The sequence below is a fragment of the Alosa pseudoharengus genome, unplaced genomic scaffold (assembly GCF_046254945.1).
Source record: "Alosa pseudoharengus isolate Yale_2024_CS ecotype anadromous, Long Island Sound unplaced genomic scaffold, YU_APseudo_1.1 YU_APseudo_1.1_scf_22, whole genome shotgun sequence".
NCBI lineage: Eukaryota > Metazoa > Chordata > Actinopteri > Clupeiformes > Clupeidae > Alosa > Alosa pseudoharengus.
Genome location: NW_027468680.1, coordinates 8,917,034 through 8,943,462, shown reverse-complemented (window position 1 = coordinate 8,943,462; position 26,429 = coordinate 8,917,034). Strand labels below are relative to the sequence as shown.

Below are 26,429 nucleotides of genomic sequence, written 5' to 3'. Positions count from 1 at the left end.
CCCGAGCACCGAAGGGCGCAAGGCCCTATTGTTTTTGTAAGGATTATTATTATTATTATTATTATTATTATTATTATTAGGGCCCGAGCACCGAAGGGCGCAAGGCCCTATTGTTTTTGTAAGGATTATTATTATTATTATTATTATTATTATTATTATTTATTATTGTTATTCTACTTTTTTGCTTTCCTGTTTTTGAGGGAGTTAACATGGTCGAAAATTCTTGAAATTTGGCACACACGTCAGGTGTCACGCAACGCAGTTAGGTACAAGAGCTTGACCCCGGGCGTGGCCCAGGGACTCGCTAGCGCCCCCTTAGGTGACTGATCCCGTGGTTGGCAAATATTTTGAGGTGGTTAACGTAATCGAAAAGTCTTGAAATTTGGCACACATATCAGGTGTCACACAAAGCAGCTAGGTAAAAAAGCTTGGCCCCGCGCATGGCCCAGAGACTCGCTAGCGCCCCCTTACGCCCCCTTAGATGACTGATCCCGTGGTGGGCATATACTTTCAGCTACACACACCAAATTTGGTAGGTGTTTGTATCTCCCCAAGATGAACAACTTTCGAATGTACAATGCATTAGCCACGCCCAACAGGAAGTGAGGTATTTGGGATTTTGTGCAGACTAATATGTGATGAAATATGTGATGAATCATGATGCCAAAGGAGGTGCTTCCCATGGGTGAAAACGCATGAAATTTGGCACACACATCAAGTGATACAGTGAATAGACAGGGATAAAAGCTTGGCACCGGGCGTTGCCCAGGAACTCCATAGCGCCCCCTTATGTCACTGTGACTTGTGGTTGGCATATAGTTTTAGATACACACACCAAATTTGGTGGGTGTATGTAACTCCCAAAAACAAACAACTTTTGTATTAACATGCCATTAGCCACGCCCACAGGAAGTGAGGTAATTGAGATTTTGTGCATTGTGGACATGATCAATTTTAACGTACTCCTCCTAGACGGTTGATCCGATTCATGTCAAAGTTGGTATACATGACGCCGAGATGTTCCTGATTATAAATTGTGAAGCCTTTTTTTGATATGTTGTAATTTGACGAAATGGCGAAATTATTCATTTTAATACCCTTCCACATAAGCAATAAATGTGTCATAATTCACCATGCATGGCTTGAAATGTTTTAAATTTCACAGGTCATTGAAGACCATGTTAATGATAATATTCACATGCCCATAATGTATATTTGGCATAGCGCCACCACCTGGCAACAGAAAGAATGGCAATTACATTGATGTTACATGATCAATTTTAACATACTCCTCCTAGACGGTTTGCCGGATTCATGTGAAATTTGGCTAACATTATGCCAAGATGTTGCTGATGTTAAATTGCGAAGGGATTTTTGATATGTTGTAATATGTCATGATTTTAATATCTCACCATATAAACTGGAAATGTGTCATATAATCACAGTGCATTGAATGAATGGTCTGAAACTTCTCAGGTTAATAGATATTATAATTATGATGATATCCAGACACCCAATGGGCCTGCCTGACATAGCGCCACCACCTGGCCAAGTAGGAAATGTGCCAGAAATGGACAATGCCTTAAGTGATTGATCTGAAACTTTATAAAATATTGGATATCATTATTGTGATGATATTCACACATATAATTCACATGCCTAGCATAGCGCCACCATCTGGCCAAACAGGAAATATGCCAGAAATGCTCTATGCTTTGAATGAATGGTCTGAAACTTCTCAGGTTAATAGATATTATAATTATGATGATATCCAGACACCCTATGGGCCTGCCTGGCATAGCGCCACCACCTGGCCAAGCAGGAAAATGTGCCAGAAATTGGTAATGCCTTTATTGGTTGATCTGAAACTTTACAAAATATTGGATATCATTATTGTGATGATATTCACATGTGTAATTCACATGCCTAATATAGCGCCACCATCTGGCCAAAAAGTGTATCAAAAATGTTCTTTGCTTAAAATGAATAATCTGAAATTTCTCAGGTTAATATATATTATGATTATGATGACACACAATGGGCCTGCCTTGCATATTGCCCCACCTGGCCAAGCAAGTAAATGTGCCAGAAAATAACATGCAAAAACAAATAACACACACATCAAATATGTACATTTTACAAATGCACCACGTCGGTGCTTTGTTGGATTCTGAAATGTCATGGGTTGCGGCCCGCAGGTGCTCGGGCCCGCCATTGCCGCTTGCGGCTATATTTAGGGCCCGAGCACCGAAGGGCGCAAGGCCCTATTGTTTTTGTAAGGATTATTATTATTAGGGCCCGAGCACCGAAGGGCGCAAGGCCCTATTGTTTTTGTAAGGATTATTATTATTATTATTTTTCACTATTATTATTGTTATTCCACTTTTTTGCTTTCCTGTTTTTGAGGTGGTTAACATGGTCGAAAACGCTTGAAATTTGGCACACACGTCAGGTGTCACGCATCGCAGTTAGGTACAAGAGCTTGACCCCGGGCGTGGCCCAGGGACTCGCTAGCACCCCCTTAGGTGACTGATCCCGTGGTTGGCAAATATTTTGAGGTGGTTAACATAATCGAAAAGTCTTGAAATTTGGCACACACATCACGTGTCACACAAAGCAGCTAGGTAAAAAAGTTTGGCCCCGGGTATGGCCCAGAGACTCGCTAGCGCCCCCTTACGCCCCCTTAGATGACTGATCCCGTGGTGGGCATATACTTTCAGCTACACACACCAAATTTGGGAGGTGTCTGTATCTCCCCAAGATGAACAACTTTCGTATGTACAATGCATTAGCCACGCCCAACAGGAAGTGAGGTATTTGGGATTTTGTGCAGACTAATATGTGATGAAATATGTGATGAATTATGATGCCAAAAGAGGTGCTTCCCATGGGTGAAAACGCAGGAAATTTAGCACACACATCAAGTGGTACAGTGAATAGACACGGATAAAAGCTTGGCACCGGGCGTTGCCCAGGAATTCCATAGCGCCCCCTTACGTCACAGTGACTTGTGGTTGGCATATAGTTTTAGATACACACACCAAATTTGGTGGGTGTATGTAACTCCCAAAAACAAACAACTTTTGTATTAACATGCCATTAGCCACTCCCACAGGAAGTGAGGTAATTGGGATTTTGTGCGTTGTGGACATGATCAATTTTAACGTACTTCTCCTAGACGGTTGATCCGATTCATGTCAAAGTTGGTATACATGACGCCGAGATGTTCCTGATTCTAAATTGTTAAGCTTTTTTTTGATATGTTGTAATTTGACGAAATGGTGAAATTATTAAATTTAATCCCCTTCCACATAAACAATAAATGTGTCATAATTCACCATGCATGGCTTGAAATGTTTTAAATTTCACAGGTCATTGAAGGCCATGTTAATGATAATAGTCACATGGCAATAATGCATGTTTGGCATGGCGCCACCAACTGGCAACAGAAAGAATGACAATTACACTGATGTGACATGATCAATTTTAACATACTGCTCCTAGACGGTTTGTCAGATTCATGTGAAATTTGGCAAAGATTATGCCAAGATGTCGCTGATGTTAAATTGTGAAGGGATTTTTGATATTTTATATATTTGATATGATTTTAATATCTCACCACATAAAGAGGAAATGTGTCATAAATCACAGTGCATTGAATGAATGGTCTGAAACTTCTCAGGTTAATAGATATCATGATTATGATGATATCCAGACACCCAATGGGCCTGCCTGGCATAGCGCCACCACCTGGCCAAGCAGGAAATGTGCCAGAAATGGACAATGCCTTAAGTTATTGATCTAAAACTTTATAAAATATTGGATGTCATTATTGTGATGATATTCACATGCATAATTCACAGGCCTAGCATAGCGCCACCATCTGGCCAAGCCGGAAATATGCCAGAAATGCTCTATGCTTTGAATTAATGGTCTGAAACTTCTCAGGTTAATAGATATTATAATTATGATGATATCCAGAGACCCTATGGACCTGCCTGGCATAGCACCACCACCTGGCCAAGCAGGAAAATATGCCAGAAATTGGTAATATTGGTTGATCTGAACCTTTGCAAAATATTGGATATCATTATTGTGATGATATTCACATGTGTAATTCAAATGCCTAATATAGCGCCACTATCTGGCCAAAAAGTGTATCAGAAATTTTCTTTCATTCGCAAATAAATGTGCCCTAAAATAACATGCAAAAACAAATAGCACACACATCAAATATGTACATTTTACAAATGCACCACGTCGGTGCTTTGTTGGATTCTGACATGTCACGGGTTGCGGCCCGCAGGTGCTCGGGCCCGCCATTGCCGCTTGCGGCTATATTTATTATTATTTTTAGGGCCCGAGCACCGAAGGGCGCAAGGCCCTATTGTTTTTGTAAGGATTATTATTATTATTATTATTATTTTTCACTATTATTATTGTTATTCCACTTTTTTGCTTTCCTGTTTTTGAGGTGGTTAACATGGTTGAAAACTCTTGAAATTTGGCACACACGTCAGGTGTCACGCATCGCTGTTAGGTACAAGAGCTTGACCCCGGGCGTGGCCCAGGGACTCGCTAGCGCCCCCTTAGGTGACTGATCCCATGGTTGGCAAATATTTTGAGGTGGTTAACATAATCGAAAAGTCTTGAAATTTGGCACACACATCAGGTGTCACACAAAGCAGCTAGGTAAAAAAGCTTGGCCCCGGGTATGGCCCAGAGACTCGCTAGCGCCCCCTTACGCCCCCTTAGATGACTGATCCCGTGGTGGGCATATACTTTCAGCTACACACACCAAATTTGGTAGGTGTTTGTATCTCCCCAAGATGAACAACTTTCGTATGTACAATGCATTAGCCGCGCCCAACAGGAAGTGAGGTATTTGGGATTTTGTGCAGACTAATATGTGATGAAATATGTGATGAATCATGATGCCAAAGGAGGTGCTTCCCATGGGTGAAAACACATGAAATTTGGCACACACATCAAGTGATACAGTGAATAGACAGGGATAAAAGCTTGGCACCGGGCGTTGCCCAGGAACTCCATAGCGCCCCCTTATGTCACTGTGACTTGTGGTTGGCATATAGTTTTAGATACACACACCAAATTTGGTGGGTGTATGTACCTCCCAAAAACAAACAACTTTTGTATTAACATGCCATTAGCCACGCCCACAGGAAGTGAGGTAATTGAGATTTTGTGCATTGTGGACATGATCAATTTTAACATACTCCTCCTAGACGGTTGATCCGATTCATGTCAAAGTTGGTATACATGACGCCGAGATGTTCCTGATTATAAATTGTGAAGCCTTTTTTTGATATGTTGTAATTTGACGAAATGGCGAAATTATTAATTTTAATACCCTTCCACATAAGCAATAAATGTGTCATAATTCACCATGCATGGCTTGAAATGTTTTACATTTCACAGGTCATTGAAGACCATGTTAATGATAATATTTACATGCCCATAATTCATGTTTGGCATAGCGCCACCAACTGGCAAAAGAAAGAATGACAATTACACTGATGTCACATGATCAATTTTAACATACTGCTCCTAGACGGTTTGTCAGATTCATGTGAAATTTGGCAAACATTATGCCAAGATGTCGCTGATGTTAAATTGTGAATGGATTTTTGAATGTTGTAATATATTTGATATGATTTTAATATCTCACCACATAAACAGGAAATGTGTCATAAATCACAGTGCATTGAATGAATGGTCTGAAACTTCTCAGGTTAATAGATATCATGATTATGATGATATCCAGACACCCAATGGGCCTGCCTGGCATAGCGCCACCACCTGGCCAAGCAGGAAATGTGCCAGAAATGCTCTATGCTTTGAATAAATGGTCTGAAACTTTTCAGGTTAATAGATATTATGATTATGATGATATCCAGACACCCAATGGGCCTGCCTGGCATAGCGCCACCACCTGGTCAAGCGAGTAAATGTGGCAGAAAATAAAATACAAAAACAAATAGCACACGCATTAAATATGTACATTTCACAAACGCACCACGTCGGTGCTTTGTTGGATTCCGACATGTCACGGGTTGCGGCCCGCAGGTGCTCGGGCCCGCCATTGCCGCTTGCGGCTATATTTAGGGCCCGAGCACCGAAGGGCGCAAGGCCCTATTGTTTTTGTAAGGATTATTATTATTATTATTATTATTATTATTATTATTTATTATTGTTATTCTACTTTTTTGCTTTCCTGTTTTTGAGGTGGTTAACATGGTCGAAAATTCTTGAAATTTGGCACACACGTCAGGTGTCACGCAACGCAGTTAGGTACAAGAGCTTGACCCCGGGCGTGGCCCAGGGACTCGCTAGCGCCCCCTTAGGTGACTGATCCCGTGGTTGGCAAATATTTTGAGGTGGTTAACGTAATCGAAAAGTCTTGAAATTTGGCACACACATCAGGTGTCACACAAAGCAGCTAGGTAAAAAAGCTTGGCCCCGCGCATGGCCCAGAGACTCGCCAGCGCCCCCTTACGCCCCCTTAGATGACTGATCCCGTGGTGGGCATATACTTTCAGCTACACACACCAAATTTGGTAGGTGTTTGTATCTCCCCAAGATGAACGACTTTCGTATGTACAATGCATTAGCCACGCCCAACAGGAAGTGAGGTATTTGGGATTTTGTGCAGACTAATATGTGATGAAATATGTGATGAATCATGATGCCAAAGGAGGTGCTTCCCATGGGTGAAAACGCATGAAATTTGGCACACACATCAAGTGATACAGTGAATAGACAGGGATAAAAGCTTGGCACCGGGCGTTGCCCAGGAACTCCATAGCGCCCCCTTATGTCACTGTGACTTGTGGTTGGCATATAGTTTTAGATACACACACCAAATTTGGTGGGTGTATGTAACTCCCAAAAACAAACAACTTTTGTATTAACATGCCATTAGCCACGCCCACAGGAAGTGAGGTAATTGAGATTTTGTGCGTTGTGGACATGATCAATTTTAACGTACTCCTCCTAGACGGTTGATCCGATTCATGTCAAAGTTGGTATACATGATGCCGAGATGTTCCTGATTATAAATTGTGAAGGTTTTTTTTTATATGTTGTAATTTGACGAAATGGCGAAATTATTAATTTTAATACCCTTCCACATAAGCAATAAATGTGTCATAATTCACCATGCATGGCTTGAAATGATTTACATTTCACAGGTCATTGAAGACCATGTTAATGATAATATTTACATGCCCATAATTCATGTTTGGCATAGCGCCACCAACTGGCAAAAGAAAGAATGGCAATTACGCTGATGTCACATGATCAATTTGAACATACTGCTCCTAGACGGTTTGTCAGATTCATGTGAAATTTGGCAAACATTATGCCAAGATGTCACTGATGTTAAATTGTGAAGGGATTTTTGATATGTTAAATATTTGATATGATTTTAATATCTCACCACACGAAAAGGAAATGTGTCATAAATCACAGTTCATTGAATGAATGGTCTGAAACTTCTCAGGTTAATAGATATCATGATTATGATGATATTCAGACACCCAATGAGCCTGCCTGGCATAGCGCCACCACCTGGCCAAGCAGGAAATGTGTCAGAAATGCTCTATGCTTTGAATAAATGGTCTGAAACTTCTCAGGTTAATAGATATTATGATTATGATGATATCCAGACACCCAATGGGCCTGCCTGGCATAGCGCCACCACCTGGTCAAGCAGGAAATGTGCCAGAAATGGACAATGCCTTAAGTGATTGATCTGAAAGATTACACAAATTTTGGATATCATTATTGTGATGATATTCACATGTCTAATTTCCATGTCTAACATAGCGCCACCATCTGGCCAACCAAAAAGTGTATCAGAAATGTTCTTTGCTTAAAATGAATGGTCTGAAATTTCTCAGGTTAATATATATTATGATTATGATGACACCCAATGGGCCTGCCTTGCATTGTGCCCCCACCTGGCCAAGCAAGTAAATGTGGCAGAAAATAAAATACAAAAACAAATAGCACACGCATCAAATATGTACATTTCACAAATGAACCACGTCGGTGCTTTGTTGGATTCCGACATGTCACGGCTTGCGGCCCGCAGGTGCTCGGGCCCGCCATTGCCGCTTGCGGCTATATTTCTATATTATTATTGTTATTCTACTTTTTTGCTTTCCTGTTTTTGAGGTGGTTAACATGGTCGAAAACTCTTGAAATTTGGCACACACGTCAGGTGTAACACATCGCAGTTAGGTACAAGAGCTTGACCCCGGGCGTGGCCCAGGGCCTCGCTAGCGCCCCCTTAGGTGACTGATCCCGTGGTTGGCAAATATTTTGAGGTGGTTAACATAATCGAAAAGTCTTGAAATTTGGCACACACATCTAGTGATACAGTGAATAGACAGGGATAAAAGCTTGGCACTGGGCGTTGCCCAGCAACTCCATAGCGCCCCCTTATGTCACTGTGACTTGTGGTTGGCATATAGTTTTAGATACACACACCAAATTTGGTGGGTGTATGTAACTCCCAAAAACAAACAACTTTTGTATTAACATGCCATTAGCCACGCCCACAGGAAGTGAGGTAATTGAGATTTTGTGCGTTATGGACATGATCAATTTTAACGTACTCCTCCTAGACGGTTGATCCGATTCATGTCAAAGTTGGTATACATGACGCCGAGATGTTCCTGATGATAAATTGTGAAGCGTTTTTTTGATATGTTGTAATTTGACGAAATGGCGAAATTATTAATTTTAATACCCTTCCACATAAACAATAAATGTGTCATAATTCACCATGCATGGCTTGAAATGTTTTAAATTTCACAGGTCATGGAAGACCATGTTAATGATAATATTCACATGCCCATAATGCATGTTTGGCATAGCGCCACCAACTGGCAACAGAAAGAATGACAATTACACTGACTTCAGATGATCAATTTTAACATACTCCTCCTAGACGGTTTGTCAGATTCATTTGAAATTTGGCAAACATTATGCCAAGATGTCGCTGATGTTAAATTGTGAAGGGATTTTTGAATGTTGTAACATATTTGATATGATTTTAATATCTCACCACATAAACAGGAAATGTGTCACAAATCACAGTGCATTGAATGAATGGTCTGAAACTTCTCAGGTTAATAGATATCGTGATTATGATGATATCCAGACACCCAATGGGCCTGCCTGGCATAGCGCCACCACCTGGCCAAGCAGGAAATGTGCCAGAAATGGAAAATGCCTTAAGTGATTGATCTGAAACTTTATAAAATATTGGATATCATTATTGTGATGATATTCACATGTGTAATTCACAGGCCTAGCATAGCGCCACCCTCTGGCCAAGCGGGAAATGTGCCAGAAATGCTCTATGCTTTGAATAAATGCTTTGAAACTTCTCAGGTTAATAGATATTATGATTATGATGATATCCAGACACCCAATGGGCCTGCCTGGCATAGCGCCACCACCTGGTCAAGCAGGAAATGTGCCAGAAATGGACAATGCCTTAAGTGATTGATCTGAAAGTGTACAAACATTTTGGATATCATTATTGTGATGATATTCACATGTGTAATTTCAATGCCTAACATAGCGCCACCATCTGGCCAACCAAAAAGTGTATCAGAAATGTTCTTTGCTTAAAATGAATGGTCTGAAATTTCTCAGGTTAATATATATTATGATTATGATGACACCCAATGGGCCTGCCTTGCATTACGCCCCCACCTGGCCAAGCGAGTAAATGTGGCAGAAAATAAAATACAAAAGCAAATAGCCCACGCATCAAATATGTACATTTCACACACGCACCACGTCGGTGCTTTGTTGGATTCCGACATGTCACGGGTTGCGGCCCGCAGGTGCTCGGGCCCGCCATTGCCGCTTGCGGCTATATTTAGGGCCCGAGCACCCGAAGGGCGCAAGGCCCTATTGTTTTTGTAAGGATTATTATTATTATTATTATTATTATTGTTATTTCACTTTTTTGCTTTCCTGTTTTTGAGGTGGTTAACATGGTCGAAACCTCTTGAAATTTGGCACACACGTCAGGTGTCATGCATCGCAGTTAGGTACAAGAGCTTGACCCCGGGCGTGGCCCAGGGACTCGCTAGCGCCTCCTTAGGTGACTGCTCTCGTGGTTGGCAAATATTTTGAGGTGGTTAACATAGTCGAAAACGCATGAAATTTAGCACACACATCAAGTGGTACAGTGAATAGACAGGGATAAAAGCTTGGCACCGGGCGTTGCCCAGGAACTCCATAGCGCCCCCTTACGTCACAGTGACTTGTGGTTGGCATATAGTTTTAGATACACACACCAAATTTGGTGGGTGTATGTAACTCCCAAAAACAAACAACTTTTGTATTAACATGCCATTAGCCACGCCCACAGGAAGTGAGGTAATTGAGATTTTGTGCGTTGTGGACATGATCAATTTTAACGTACTCCTCCTAGACGGTTGATCCGATTCATGTCAAAGTCGGTATACATGATGCCGAGATGTTCCTGATTCTAAATTGTGAAGCCTTTTTTTGATATGTTGTAATTTGACAAAATTGCGAAATTATTAATTTTAATACCCTTCCACATAAACAATAAATGTGTCATATTTCACCATGCATGGCTTGAAATGTTTTAAATTTCACAGGTCATTGAAGACCATGTTAATGATAATATTCACATGCCCATAATGCATGTTTGGCATAGCGCCACCAACTGGCAACAGAAAGAATGACAATTATACTGATGTCACATGATCAATTTGAACATACTCCTCCTAGATGGTTTGTCAGATTCATTTGAAATTTGGCAAACATTATGCCAAGATGTCGCTGATGTTAAATTGTGAATGGATTTTGGAATGTTGTAATATATTTGATATGATTTTAATATCTCACCACATAAACAGGAAATGTGTCATAAATCACAGTGCATTGAATGAATGGTCTGAAACTTCTCAGGTTAATAGATATCATGATTATGATGATATCCAGACACCCAATGGGCCTGCCTGGCATAGCGCCACCACCTGGCCAAGCAGGAAATGTGCCAGAAATGGACAATGCCTTAAGTGATTGATCTGAAACTTTATAAAATATTGGATATCATTATTGTGATGATATTCACGTGCGTAATTCACAGTCCTAGCATAGCGCCACCTTCTGGCCAAGCAGGAAATGTGCCAGAAATGCTCTACGCTTTGAATAAATGGTCTGAAACTTTTCAGGTTAATAGATATTATGATTATGATGATATCCAGACACCCAATGGGCCTGCCTGGCATAGCGCCACCACCTGGTCAAGCAGTAAATGTGCCAGAAATGGACAATGCCTTAAGTGATTGATCTGAAAGTTTACAAACATTTTGGATATCATTATTGTGATGATATTCACATGTGTAATTTTCATGCCTAACATAGCGCCACCATCTGGCCAACCAAAAAGTGTATCAGAAATGTTCTTTGCTTAAAATGAATGGTCTGAAATTTCTCAGGTTAATATATATTATGATTATGATGACACCCGGGCCTGCCTTGCATTACGCCCCCACCTGGCCAAGCGAGTAATTGTGGCAGAAAATAAAATACAAAAACAACTAGCACACGCATTAAATATGTACATTTCACAAACGCACCACGTCGGTGCTTTGTTGGATTCCGACATGTCACGGGTTGCGGCCCGCAGGTGCTCGGGCCCGCCATTGCCGCTTGCGGCTATATTTATTATTATTATTTGTTCACCTTTTTGCTATTTTTGAGGTGGTTAGCATGGATGAAAAGTCTTGGAATTTGGCACACACATCTGGTATCACAATGGCTACACAGGCATAAAGGCTTGGCCCCGGGCGTGGCCCAGTGACTCAGTAGCGCCCCCTTAGGTGATTGATCCAGTGGTTGGCACATACTTTCAGCTAGACACACCAAATTCGGTAGGTGTGTGTATCTCCCCAAGATGAACAACTTTCGTATGTACAATGCATTAGCCACGCCCAACAGGAAGTGAGGTATTTGGGATTTTGTGCGGACTAAAATGTGATGAATTGTGATGCCAAAAGAGGTGCTTCCCATCGGTGAAAACGCATGAAATTTGGCACACACGTCAAGAGGTAATGTAAATACACAGGGGAAAAGCCTTGGCACCGGGCGTTGCCCAGGAACTCCATAGCGCCCCCTTATGTCACGGTGACTTGTGGTTGGCATATAGTTTTAGATACAGACACCAAATTTGGTGGGTGTGTGTAACTCCCAAAAACAATCAACTTTTGTATTAACATGCCATTAGCCACGCCCACAGGAAGTGAGGTAATTGGGATTTTGTGCGTTGTGGACATGATCAATTTTAACGTACTTCTCCTAGACGGTTGATCCGATTCATGTCAAAGTTGGTATACATGACGCCGAGATGTTTCTGATTCTAAATTGTGAAGCTTTTTTTGATATGTTGTAATTTGACGAAATGGCGAAATTATTAATTTTAATTCCCTTCAACATAAACAATAAATGTGTCATAATTCACCATGCATGGCTTGAAATGTTTAAAATTTCACAAGTCATTTAAGACCATGTTAATGATAATATTCACATGCCCATAATGCATGTTTGGCATAGCGCCACCAACTGGCAACAGAAAGAATGACAATTATACTGATGGCACATGATCAATTTTAACATACTCCTCCTAGACGGTTTGTCAGATTCATGTGAAATTTGACACACATTATGCCAAGATGTTGCTGATGTTAAATTGTGAAGGGATTTTTGATATGTTGTAATATATTATGGTTTCAATATCTCACCATATAAACAGGAAATGTGTCATAAAGTCACAGTGCATTGAATGAATGGTCAGAATCTTCTCAGGTTAATAGATATTATGATTATGATGACATCCAGACACCCAATGGGCCTGTCTGGCATAGCGCCACCACCTGGCCAAGCAGGAAATGTGCCAGAAATGGACAATGCCTTAAGTGATTGATCTGAAACTTCATACAATATTGGATATCATTATTGTGATGATATTCACATGCGTAATTCACAGGCTTAGCAAAGCGCCACCTTCTGGCCAAGCAGGAAATGTGCCAGAAATGCTCTATGCTTTGATTAAATGGTCTGAAACTTCTCAGGTTAATGGATATTATGATTATGATGATATCCAGACACCCAATGGGCCTGCCTGGCATAGCGCCACCACCTGGTCAAGCAGGAAATGTGCCAGAAATGGACAATGCCTTAATTGATTGATCTGAAAGTTTGCAAACATTTTGGATATCATTTTTGTGATGATATTCACATGTGTAATTTTCATGCCTAACATAGCGCCACCATCTGGCCAACCAAAAAGTGTATCAGAAATGTTCTTTGCTTAAAATGAATGGTCTGAAATTTCTCAGGTTAATATATATTATGATTATGATGACACCCAATGGGCCTGCCTTGCATTACGCCCCCACGTGGCCAAGCGAGTAAATGTGGCAGAAAATAAAATACAAAAACAAATAGCACACGCATCAAATATGTACATTTCACAAACGCACCACGTCGGTGCTTTGTTGCATTCCGACATATCAAGGGTTGCGGCCCGCAGGTGCTCGGGCCCGCCATTGCCGCTTGCGGCTATATTTTGGGCCCGAGCACCGAAGGGCACAAGGCCCTATTGTTTTTGTAAGGATTATTAGGGCCCGAGCACCGAAGGGCGCAAGGCCCTATTGTTTTTGTAAGGATTATTATTATTATTATTATTATTATTATTATTATTATTATTATTATTGTTATTCTACTTTTTTGCTTTCCTGTTTTTGAGGTGGTTAACATGGTCGAAAACTCTTGATATTTGGCACACACGTCAGGTGTCACACATCGCAGTTAGGTACAAGAGCTTGACCCCGGGCGTGGCCCAGGGACTCGCTAGCGCCCCCTTATTTGACTGATCCCGTGGTTGGCAAATATTTTGAGGTGGTTAACATAATCGAAAAGTCTTGAAATTTGAAATCTAGTGATACAGTGAATAGACAGGGATAAAAGCTTGGCACTGGGCGTTGCCCAGCAACTCCATAGCGCCCCCTTATGTCACTGTGACTTGTGGTTGGCATATAGTTTTAGATACACACACCAAATTTGGTAGGTGTATGTAACTCCCAAAAACAAACAACTTTTGTATTAACATGCCATTAGCCACGCCCACAGGAAGTGAGGTAATTGAGATTTTGTGCGTTGTGGACATGATCAATTTTAACGTACTCCTCCTAGACGGTTGATCCAATTCATGTCAAAGTTGGTATACATGACGCCGAGATGTTCCTGATGATAAATTGTGAAGCGTTTTTTTGATATGTTGTAATTTGACAAAATGGCGAAATTATTAATTTTAAAACCCTTCCACATAAACAATAAATGTGTCATAATTAACCATGCATGGCTTGAAATGTTTTAAATTTCACAGGTCATGGAAGACCATGTTAATGATAATATTCACATGCCCATAATGCATGTTTGGCATAGCGCCACCAACTGGCAACAGAAAGAATGACAATTATACTGATGTCATATGATCAATTTGAACATACTCCTCCTAGACGGTTTGTCAGATTCATTTGAAATTTGGCAAACATTATGCCAAGATGTCGCTGATGTTAAATTGTGAAGGTATTTTTGAATGTTGTAATATATTTGATATGATTTTAATATCTCACCACATAAACAGGAAATGTGTCATAAATCACAGTGCATTGAATGAATGGTCTGAAACTTCTCAGGTTAATAGATATCATGATTATGATGATATCCAGACACCAAATGGGCCTGCCTGGCATAGCGCCACCACCTGGCCAAGCAGGAAATGTGCCAGAAATGGAAAATGCCTTAAGTGATTGATCTGAAACTTTATAAAATATTGGATATCATTATTGTGATGATATTCACATGCGTAATTCACAGGCCTAGCATAGCGCCACCTTCTGGCCAAGCCGGAAATGTGCCAGAAATGCTTTATGCTTTGAATAAATGGTCTGAAACTTCTCAGGTTAATAGATATTATGATTATGATGATATCCAGACACCCAATGGGCCTGCCTGGCATAGCGCCACCACCTGGTCAAGCAGGAAATGTGCCAGAAATGGACAATGCCTTAAGTGATTGATCTGAAAGTGTACAAACATTTTGGATATCATTATTGTGATGATATTCACATGTGTAATTTCAATGCCTAACATAGCGCCACCATCTGGCCAACCAAAAAGTGTATCAGAAATGTTCTTTGCTTAAAATGAATGGTCTGAAATTTCTCAGGTTAATGTATATTATGATTATGATGACACCCAATAGACCTGCCTGGCATTACGCCCCCACCTGGCCAAACGAGTAAATGTGGCAGAAAATAAAATACAAAAACAAATAGCACACAAATCAAATATGTACATTTCACAAACGCACCACGTCGGTGCTTTGTTGGATTCTGACATGTCACGGGTTGCGGCCCGCAGGTGCTCGGGCCCGCCATTGCCGCTTGCGGCTATATTTATTATTAGGGCCCGAGCACCGAAGGGCGCAAGGCCCTATTGTTTTTGTAAGGATTATTATTATTATTATTTTTCACTATTATTATTGTTATTCCACTTTTTTGCTTTCCTGTTTTTGAGGTGGTTAACATGGTTGAAAACTCTTGAAATTTGGCACACACGTCAGGTGTCACGCATCGCAGTTAGGTACAAGAGCTTGACCCCGGGCGTGGCCCAGGGACTCGCTAGCGCCCCCTTAGGTGACTGTTTCCGTGGTTGGCAAATATTTTGAGGTGGTTAACATAATCGAAAAGTCTTGAAATTTGGCACACACATCAGATGTCACACAAAGCAGCTAGGTAAAAAAGCTTGGCCCCGGGTATGGCCCAGAGACTCGCTAGCGCCCCCTTACGCCCCCTTAGATGACTGATCCCGTGGTGGGCATATACTTTCAGCTACACACACCAAATTTGGTAGGTGTCTGTATCTCCCCAAGATGAACGACTTTCGTATGTACAATGCATTAGCCATGCCCAACAGGAAGTGAGGTATTTGGGATTTTGTGCAGACTAATATGTGATGAAATATGTGATGAATCATGATGCCAAAAGAGGTGCTTCCCATGGGTGAAAACGCATGAAATTTGGCACACACATCAAGTGATACAGTGAATAGACAGGGATAAAAGCTTGGCACTGGGCGTTGCCCAGCAACTCCATAGCGCCCCCTTATGTCACTGTGACTTGTGGTTGGCATATAGTTTTAGATACACACACCAAATTTGGTGGGTGTATGTAACTCCCAAAAACAAACAACTTTTGTATTAACATGCCATTAGCCACGCCCACAGGAAGTGAGGTAATTGCGATTTTGTGCGTTGTGGACATGATACATTTTTACGTACTCCTCCTAGACGGTTGATCCGATTCATGTCAAAGTTGGTATACATGACGCCGAGATGTTCCTGATGATAAATTGTGAAGCGTTTTTTTGATATGTTGTAATTTGACGAAATGGCGAAATTATTAATTTTAATACCCTTCCACATAAACAATAAATGTGTCATGATTCACCATGCATGGCTTGAAATGTTTTAAATTTCACAGGTCATTGAAGACCATGTTAAGGATAATATTCACATGCCCATAATGCATGTTTGGCATAGCGCCACCAACTGGCAACAGAAAGAATGACAATTATACTGATGCCATATGATCAATTTGAACATACTCCTCCTAGACGGTTTGTCAGATTCATTTGAAATTTGGCAAATATTATGCCAAGATGTCGCTGATGTTAAATTGTGAAGGGATTTTTGATAACTTATATATTTGATATGATTTTAATATCTCACCACATAAACAGGAAATGTGTCATAAATCACAGTGCATTGAATGAATGGTCTGAAACTTCTCGGGTTAATAGATATCATGATTATGATGTTATCCAGACACCCAATGGGCATGCCTGACATAGCGCCACCACCTGGCCAAGCAGGAAATGTGCCAGAAATGGACAATGCCTTAAGTGATTGATCTGAAACTTTATAAAATATCAGACATCATTATTGTGATGATATTCACATTCGTAATTCACAGGCCTAGCATAGCGCCACCATCTGGCCAAGCAGGAAATGTGCAAGAAATGCTCTATGCTTTGAATAAATGGTCTGAAACTTCTCAGGTTAATAGATATTATGATTATGATGATATCCAGACACCCAATGGGCCTGCCTGGCATAGCGCCACCACCTGGTCAAGCAGGAAATGTGCCAGAAATGGAAAATGCCTTAAGTGATTGATCTGAGCGTTTACAAAAAATTTGAATATCATTACTGTGATGATATTCACATGTGTAATTTCCATGCCTAACATAGCGCCACCATCTGGCCAACCAAAAAGTGTATCAGAAATGTTCTTTGCTTAAAATGAATGGTCTGAAATTTCTCAGGTTAATATATATTATGATTATGATGACACCCAATGGGCCTGCCTTGCATTGCGCCCCCACCTGGCCAAGCAAGTACATGTGGCAGAAAATAAAATACAAAAACAACTAGCACAAGCATTAAATATGTACATTTCACAAACGCACCACGTCGGTGCTTTGTTGGATTCCGACATGTCACGGGTTGCGGCCCGCAGGTGCTCGGGCCCGCCATTGCCGCTTGCGGCTATATTTAGGGCCCGAGCACCGAAGGGCGCAAGGCCCTATTGTTTTTGTAAGGATTATTATTATTATTATTATTATTATTATTATTATTATTATTGTTATTCTACTTTTTTGCTTTCCTGTTTTTGAGGTGGTTAACATGGTCGAAAACTCTTGATATTTGGCACACACGTCAGGTGTCACACATCGCAGTTAGGTACAAGAGCTTGACCCCGGGCGTGGCCCAGGGACTCGCTAGCGCCCCCTTATTTGACTGATCGATCCCGTGGTTGGCAAATATTTTGAGGTGGTTAACATAATCGAAAAGTCTTGAAATTTGAAATCTAGTGATACAGTGAATAGACAGGGATAAAAGCTTGGCACTGGGCGTTGCCCAGCAACTCCATAGCGCCCCCTTATGTCACTGTGACTTGTGGTTGGCATATAGTTTTAGATACACACACCAAATTTGGTAGGTGTATGTAACTCCCAAAAACAAACAACTTTTGTATTAACATGCCATTAGCCACGCCCACAGGAAGTGAGGTAATTGAGATTTTGTGCGTTGTGGACATGATCAATTTTAACGTACTCCTCCTAGACGGTTGATCCAATTCATGTCAAAGTTGGTATACATGACGCCGAGATGTTCCTGATGATAAATTGTGAAGCGTTTTTTTGATATGTTGTAATTTGACAAAATGGCGAAATTATTAATTTTAATACCCTTCCACATAAACAATAAATGTGTCATAATTAACCATGCATGGCTTGAAATGTTTTAAATTTCACAGGTCATGGAAGACCATGTTAATGATAATATTCACATGCCCATAATGCATGTTTGGCATAGCGCCACCAACTGGCAACAGAAAGAATGACAATTATACTGATGTCATATGATCAATTTGAACATACTCCTCCTAGACGGTTTGTCAGATTCATTTGAAATTTGGCAAACATTATGCCAAGATGTCGCTGATGTTAAATTGTGAAGGTATTTTTGAATGTTGTAATATATTTGATATGATTTTAATATCTCACCACATAAACAGGAAATGTGTCATAAATCACAGTGCATTGAATGAATGGTCTGAAACTTCTCAGGTTAATAGATATCATGATTATGATGATATCCAGACACCAAATGGGCCTGCCTGGCATAGCGCCACCACCTGGCCAAGCAGGAAATGTGCCAGAAATGGAAAATGCCTTAAGTGATTGATCTGAAACTTTATAAAATATTGGATATCATTATTGTGATGATATTCACATGCGTAATTCACAGGCCTAGCATAGCGCCACCTTCTGGCCAAGCCGGAAATGTGCCAGAAATGCTTTATGCTTTGAATAAATGGTCTGAAACTTCTCAGGTTAATAGATATTATGATTATGATGATATCCAGACACCCAATGGGCCTACCTGGCATAGCGCCACCACCTGGTCAAGCAGGAAATGTGCCAGAAATGGACAATGCCTTAAGTGATTGATCTGAAAGTGTACAAACATTTTGGATATCATTATTGTGATGATATTCACATGTGTAATTTCAATGCCTAACATAGCGCCACCATCTGGCCAACCAAAAAGTGTATCAGAAATGTTCTTTGCTTAAAATGAATGGTCTGAAATTTCTCAGGTTAATGTATATTATGATTATGATGACACCCAATAGACCTGCCTGGCATTACGCCCCCACCTGGCCAAACGAGTAAATGTGGCAGAAAATAAAATACAAAAACAAATAGCACACAAATCAAATATGTACATTTCACAAACGCACCACGTCGGTGCTTTGTTGGATTCTGACATGTCACGGGTTGCGGCCCGCAGGTGCTCGGGCCCGCCATTGCCGCTTGCGGCTATATTTAGGGCCCGAGCACCGAAGGGCGCAAGGCCCTATTGTTTTTGTAAGGATTATTATTATTATTATTATTGTTATTCCACTTTTTTGCTTTCCTGTTTTTGAGGTGGTTAACATGGTCGAAACCTCTTGAAATTTGGCAAAAACGTCAGGTGTCATGCATCGCAGTTAGGTACAAGAGCTTGACCCCGGGCGTGGCCCAGGGACTTGCTAGCGCCCCCTTAGGTGACTGATCCCGTGGTTGGCAAATATTTTGAGGTGGTTAACATAATCGAAAACGCATGAAATTTAGCACACACATCAAGTGGTACAGTGAATAGACAGGGATAAAAGCTTGGCACCGGGCGTTGCCCAGGAACTCCATAGCGCCCCCTTACGTCCCAGTGACTTGTGGTTGGCATATAGTTTTAGATACACACACCAAATTTGGTGGGTGTATGTAACTCCCAAAAACAAACAACTTTTGTATTAACATGCCATTAGCCACGCCCACAGGAAGTGAGGTAATTGAGATTTTGTGCGTTGTGGACATGATCAATTTTAACGTACTCCTCCTAGACGGTTGATCCGATTCATGTCAAAGTTGGTATACATGATGCCGAGATGTTCCTGATTATAAATTGTGAAGTTTTTTTTTGATTTGTTGTAATTTGACGAAATGGCGAAATTATTAATTTTAATACCCTTCCACATAAACAATAAATGTGTCATAATTCACCATGCATGGCTTGAAATGTTTTACATTTCACAGGTCATTGAAGACCATGTTAATGATAATATTCACATGCCCATAATGCATGTTTGGCATAGCGCCACCAACTGGCAACAGAAAGAATGACAATTATACTGATGTCACATGATCAATTTGAACATACTCCTCCTAGACGGTTTGCCAGATTCATTTGAAATTTGGCAAACATTATGCCAAGATGTCGCTGATGTTAAATTGTGAATGGATTTTTGAATTTTGTAATGTATTTGATATGATTTTAATATCTCACCACATAAACAGGAAATGTGTCATAAATCACAGTGCATTGAATGAATGGTCTGAAACTTCTCAGGTTAATAGATATCATGATTATGATGATATCCAGACACCCAATGGGCCTGCCTGGCATAGCGCCACCACCTGGCCAAGCAGGAAATGTGCCAGAAATGGACAATGCCTTAAGTGATTGATCTGAAACTTTATAAAATATTGTATATCATTATTGTAATGATATTCACATGCGTAATTCACAGGCCTAGCATAGCGCCACCTTCTGGCCAAGCAGGAAATGTGCCAGAAATGCTCTATGCTTTGAATAAATGGTCTGAAACTTCTCAGGTTAATAGATATTATGATTATGATGATATCCAGACACCCAATGGGCCTGCCTGGCATAGCGCCACCACCTGGCCAAGCAGGAAATGTGCCAGAAATGGACAATGCCTTAAGTGATTGATCTGAAAGTTTACAGACATTTTGGACATCATTATTGTGATGATATTCACATGTGTAATTTTCATGCCTAACATAGCGCCACCATCTGGCCAACCAAAAAGTGTATCAGAAATGTTCTTTGCTTAAAATGAATGGTCTGAAATTTCTCAGGTTAATATATATTATGATTATGATGACACCCAATGGGCCTGCCTTGCATTACGCCCCCACCTGGCCAAGCGAGTAAATGTGGCATAAAATAAAATACAAAAACAAATAGCACACGCATCAAATATGTACATTTCACAAACGCACCACGTCGGTGCTTTGTTGGATTCCCACATGTCACGGGTTGCGGCCCGCAGGTGCTCGGGCCCGCCATTGCCGCTTGCGGCTATATTTATTATTATTATTATATTAACTTTGTCTCAGAGCGTTTTCCTTTTTTGAGGTGGTTAACATGGTCGAAAACTCTTGAAATTTGGCACACATATCAGGTGTCACGCAAAGCAGTTAGGTACAAGAGCTTGGCCCTGGGCGTGGCCCAGGCACTCAGTAGCGCCCCCTTAGGTGATTGAGGCAGTGGTTGGCACATACTTTCAGCTAGACGCATCAAATTCGGTAGGTGTGTGTATCTCCCCAAGATGAACAACCTTCGTATGTACAATGCATTAGCCACGCCCAACAGGAAGTGAGGTATTTGGGATTTTGTGCGGACTAAAATGTGATGAATTGTGATGCCAGAAGACGTTCTTCCCATCGGTGAAAACGCATGAAATTTGGCACACACGTCAAGAGGTACCATGAATACACAGGGGAAAAGCCTTGGCACTGGGCTTGGCCCAGGAACTCCATAGCGCCCCCTTATGTCACTGTGACTTGTGGTTGGCATATAGTTTTAGATACACACACCAAATTTGGTGGGTGTGTGTAACTCCCAAAAACAATCAACTTTTGTATTAACATGCCATTAGCCACGCCCACAGGAAGTGAGGTAATTGGGATTTTGTGCATTGTGGACATGATCAATTTTAACGTACTCCTCCTAGACGATTGATCCGATTCATGTGAAAGTTGGTATACATGATGCCAATATGCTTCTGATTCTAAATTGTGAAGCTTTTTTTGATATGTTGTAATTTGACGAAATGGCGAAACTATGAATTTTAATACCCTTCCACGTTAACAATAAATGTGTCTTAATTCACCATGCATGGCTTGAAATGTTTTAAATTTCACAGGTCTTTGAATACCATGGTAGTGATGATATTCACATGCCCATAATGTATATTTGGCATAGCGCCACCACCTGGCAACAGAAAGAATGGCAATTACATTGATGTTACATGATCAATTTTAACATACTCCTCCTAGACGGTTTGTCGGATTCATGTGAAATTTGGCTAACATTATGCCAAGATGTTGCTGATGTTAAATTGCGAAGGGATTTTTGATATGTTGTAATATGTCATGATTTTAATATCTCACCATATAAACTGGAAATGTGTCATATAATCACAGTGCATTGAATGAATGGTCTGAAACTTCTCAGGTTAATAGATATTATGATTATGATGATATCCAGACACCCAATGGGCCTGCCTGACATAGCGCCACCACCTGGCCAAGTAGGAAATGTGCCAGAAATGGACAATGCCTTAAGTGATTGATCTGAAACTTTATAAAATATTGGATATCATTATTGTGATGATATTCACACATATAATTCACATGCCTAGCATAGCGCCACCATCTGGCCAAACAGGAAATATGCCAGAAATGCTCTAAGCTTTGAATGAATGGTCTGAAACTTCTCAGGTTAATAGATATTATAATTATGATGATATCCAGACACCCCTATGGGCCTGCCTGGCATAGCGCCACCACCTGGCCAAGCAGGAAAATGTGCCAGAAATTGGTAATGCCTTTATTGGTTGATCTGAAACTTTACAAAATATTGGATATCATTATTGTGATGATATTCACATGTGTAATTCACATGCCTAATATAGCGCCACCATCTGGCCAAAAAGTGTATAAAAAATGTTCTTTGCTTAAAATGGATAATCTGAAATTTCTCAGGTTAATATATATTATGATTATGATGACACACAATGGGCCTGCCTTGCATATTGCCCCACCTGGCCAAGCAAGTAAATATGCCAGAAAATAACATGCAAAAACAAATAACACAAACATCAAATATGTACATTTTACAAATGCACCACGTCGGTGCTTTGTTGAATTCTGAAATGTCATGGGTTGTGGCCCGCAGGTGTTCGGGCCCGCCATTGCCGCTTGCGGCTATATTTAGGGCCCGAGCACCGACGGTGGTGCGAAGCCCTATTGTTTTTGAAAGGATTATTAGGGCCCGAGCACCGAAGGGCGCAAGGCCCTATTGTTTTTGTAAGGATTATTATTATTATTATTATTATTATTATTATTATTATTATTAGGGCCCGAGCACCCGAAGGGCGCAAGGCCCTATTGTTTTTGTAAGGATTATTATTATTATTATTATTGTTATTTCACTTTTTTGCTTTCCTGTTTTTGAGGTGGTTAACATGGTCGAAACCTCTTGAAATTTGGCACACACGTCAGGTGTCATGCATCGCAGTTAGGTACAAGAGCTTGACCCCGGGCGTGGCCCAGGGACTCGCTAGCGCCTCCTTAGGTGACTGATCTCGTGGTTGGCAAATATTTTGAGGTGGTTAACATAGTCGAAAACGCATGAAATTTAACACACACATCAAGTGGTACAGTGAATAGACAGGGATAAAAGCTTGGCACCGGGCGTTGCCCAGGAACTCCATAGCGCCCCCTTACGTCACAGTGACTTGTGGTTGGCATATAGTTTTAGATACACACACCAAATTTGGTGGGTGTATGTAACTCCCAAAAACAAACAACTTTTGTATTAACATGCCATTAGCCACGCCCACAGGAAGTGAGGTAATTGAGATTTTGTGCGTTATGGACATGATCAATTTTAACGTACTCCTCCTAGACGGTTGATCCGATTCATGTCAAAGTTGGTATACATGACGCCGAGATGTTCCTGATGATAAATTGTGAAGCGTTTTTTTGATATGTTGTAATTTGACAAAATGGCGAAATTATTAATTTTAATACCCTTCCACATAAACAATAAATGTGTCATAATTAACCATACATGGCTTGAAATGTTTTAAATTTCACAGGTCATGGAAGACCATGTTAATGATAATATTCACATGCCCATAATGCATGTTTGGCATAGCGCCACCAACTGGCAACAGAAAGAATGACAATTATACTGATGTCATATGATCAATTTGAACATACTCCTCCTAGACGGTTTGTCAGATTCATTAGAAATTTGGCAAACATTATGCCAAGATGTCGCTGATGTTAAATTGTGAAGGTATTTTTGAATGTTGTAATATATTTGATATGATTTTAATATCTCACCACATAAACAGGAAATGTGTCATAAATCACAGTGCATTGAATGAATGGTCTAAAACTTCTCAGGTTAATAGATATCATGATTATGATGATATCCAGACACCAAATGGGCCTGCCTGGCATAGCGCCACCACCTGGCCAAGCAGGAAATGTGCCAGAAATGGAAAATGCCTTAAGTGATTGATCTGAAACTTTATAAAATATTGTATATCATTATTGTGATGATATTCACATGCGTAATTCACAGGCCTAGCATAGCGCCACCTTCTGGCCAAGCAGGAAATGTGCCAGAAATGCTCTATGCTTTGAATAAATGGTCTGAAACTTTTCAGGTTAATAGATATTATGATTATGATGATATCCAGACACCCAATGGGCCTGCCTGGCATAGCGCCCCCACCTGGCCAAGCGAGTAAATGTGGCAGAAAATAAAATACAAAAGCAAATAGCCCACGCATCAAATATGTACATTTCACACACGCACCACGTCGGGGCTTTGTTGGATTCCGACATGTCACGGGTTGCGGCCCGCCGGTGCTCGGGCCCGCCATTGCCGCTTGCGGCTATATTTATTATTGTTATTCCACTTTTTTGCTTTCCTGTTTTTGAGGTGGTTAACATGGTCGAAATCTCTTGAAATTTGGCACACGTCAGGTGTCACGCATCGCAGTTAGGTACAAGAGCTTGACCCAGGGCGTGGCCCAGGGACTCGCTAGCGCCCCCTTAGGTGACTGATTCCGTGGTTGGCATATATTTTGAGGTGGTTAACATGGTCGAAAACACATGAAATTTAGCACACACATCAAGTGGTACAGTGAATAGACAGGGATAAAAGCTTGGCACCGGGCGTTGCCCAGGAACTCCATAGCGCCCCCTTACATCACAGTGACTTGTGGTTGGCATATAGTTTTAGATACACACACCAAATTTGGTGGGTGTATGTAACTCCCAAAAACAAACAACTTTTGTATTAACATGCCATTAGCCACGCCCACAGGAAGTGAGGTAATTGAGATTTTGTGCGTTGTGGACATGATTCATTTTAACGTACTCCTCCTAGACGGTTGATCCGATTCATGTCAAAGTTGGTACACATGACGCCGAGATGTTCCTGATTCTAAATTGTGAAGCCTTTTTTTGATATGTTGTAATTTGACAAAATGGCGAAATTATTAATTTTAATACTCTTCCACATAAACAATAAATGTGTCATAATTCACCATGCATGGCTTGAAATGTTTTAAATTTCACAGGTCATTAAAGACCATGTTAATGATAATATTCACATGCCCATAATGCATGTTTGGCATAGCGCCACCAACTGGCAACAGAAAGAATGGCAATTATGCTGATTTCACATGATCAATTTGAACATACTCCTCCTAGACGATTTGTCAGATTCATTTGAAATTTGGCAAACATTATGCCAAGATGTCGCTGATGTTAAATTGTGAATGGATTTTTGAATGTTGTAATATATTTGATATGATTTTAATATCTCACCACATAAACAGGAAATGTGTCATAAATCACAGTGCATTGAATGAATGGTCTGAAACTTCTCAGGTTAATAGATATCATGATTATGATGATATCCAGACACCCAATGGGCCTGCCTGGCATAGCGCCACCACCTGGCCAAGCAGGAAATGAGCCAGAAATGGAAAATGCCTTAAGTGATTGATCTGAAACTTTATAAAATATTGGATATCATTAATGTGAGAATATTCACATGCGTAATTCACAGGCCTAGCATAGCGCCACCATCTGGCCAAGCAGGAAATGTGCCAGAAATGCTCTATGCTTTGAATAAATGGTCTGAAACTTCTCAGGTTAATAGATATTATGATTATGATGATATCCAGACACCCAATGGGCCTGCCTGGCATAGCGCCACCACCTGGTCAAGCAGGAAATGTGCCAGAAATGGACAATGCCGTAAGTGATTGGTCTGAAAGTTTACAAACATTTTTGATATCATTATTGTGATGATATTCACATGGGTAATTTCAATGCCT

At 40.7% G+C, this 26,429-nt stretch overlaps 1 protein-coding gene across 1 annotated transcript in view; it reads right to left on the bottom strand.

Moving 5' to 3' along the window:
* The window catches only part of LOC143139528 (IgGFc-binding protein-like), a 252,923-nt gene that overhangs the window by 139,384 nt on the left and 87,110 nt on the right, over positions 1-26,429 (bottom strand). The window lies entirely within an intron of this gene.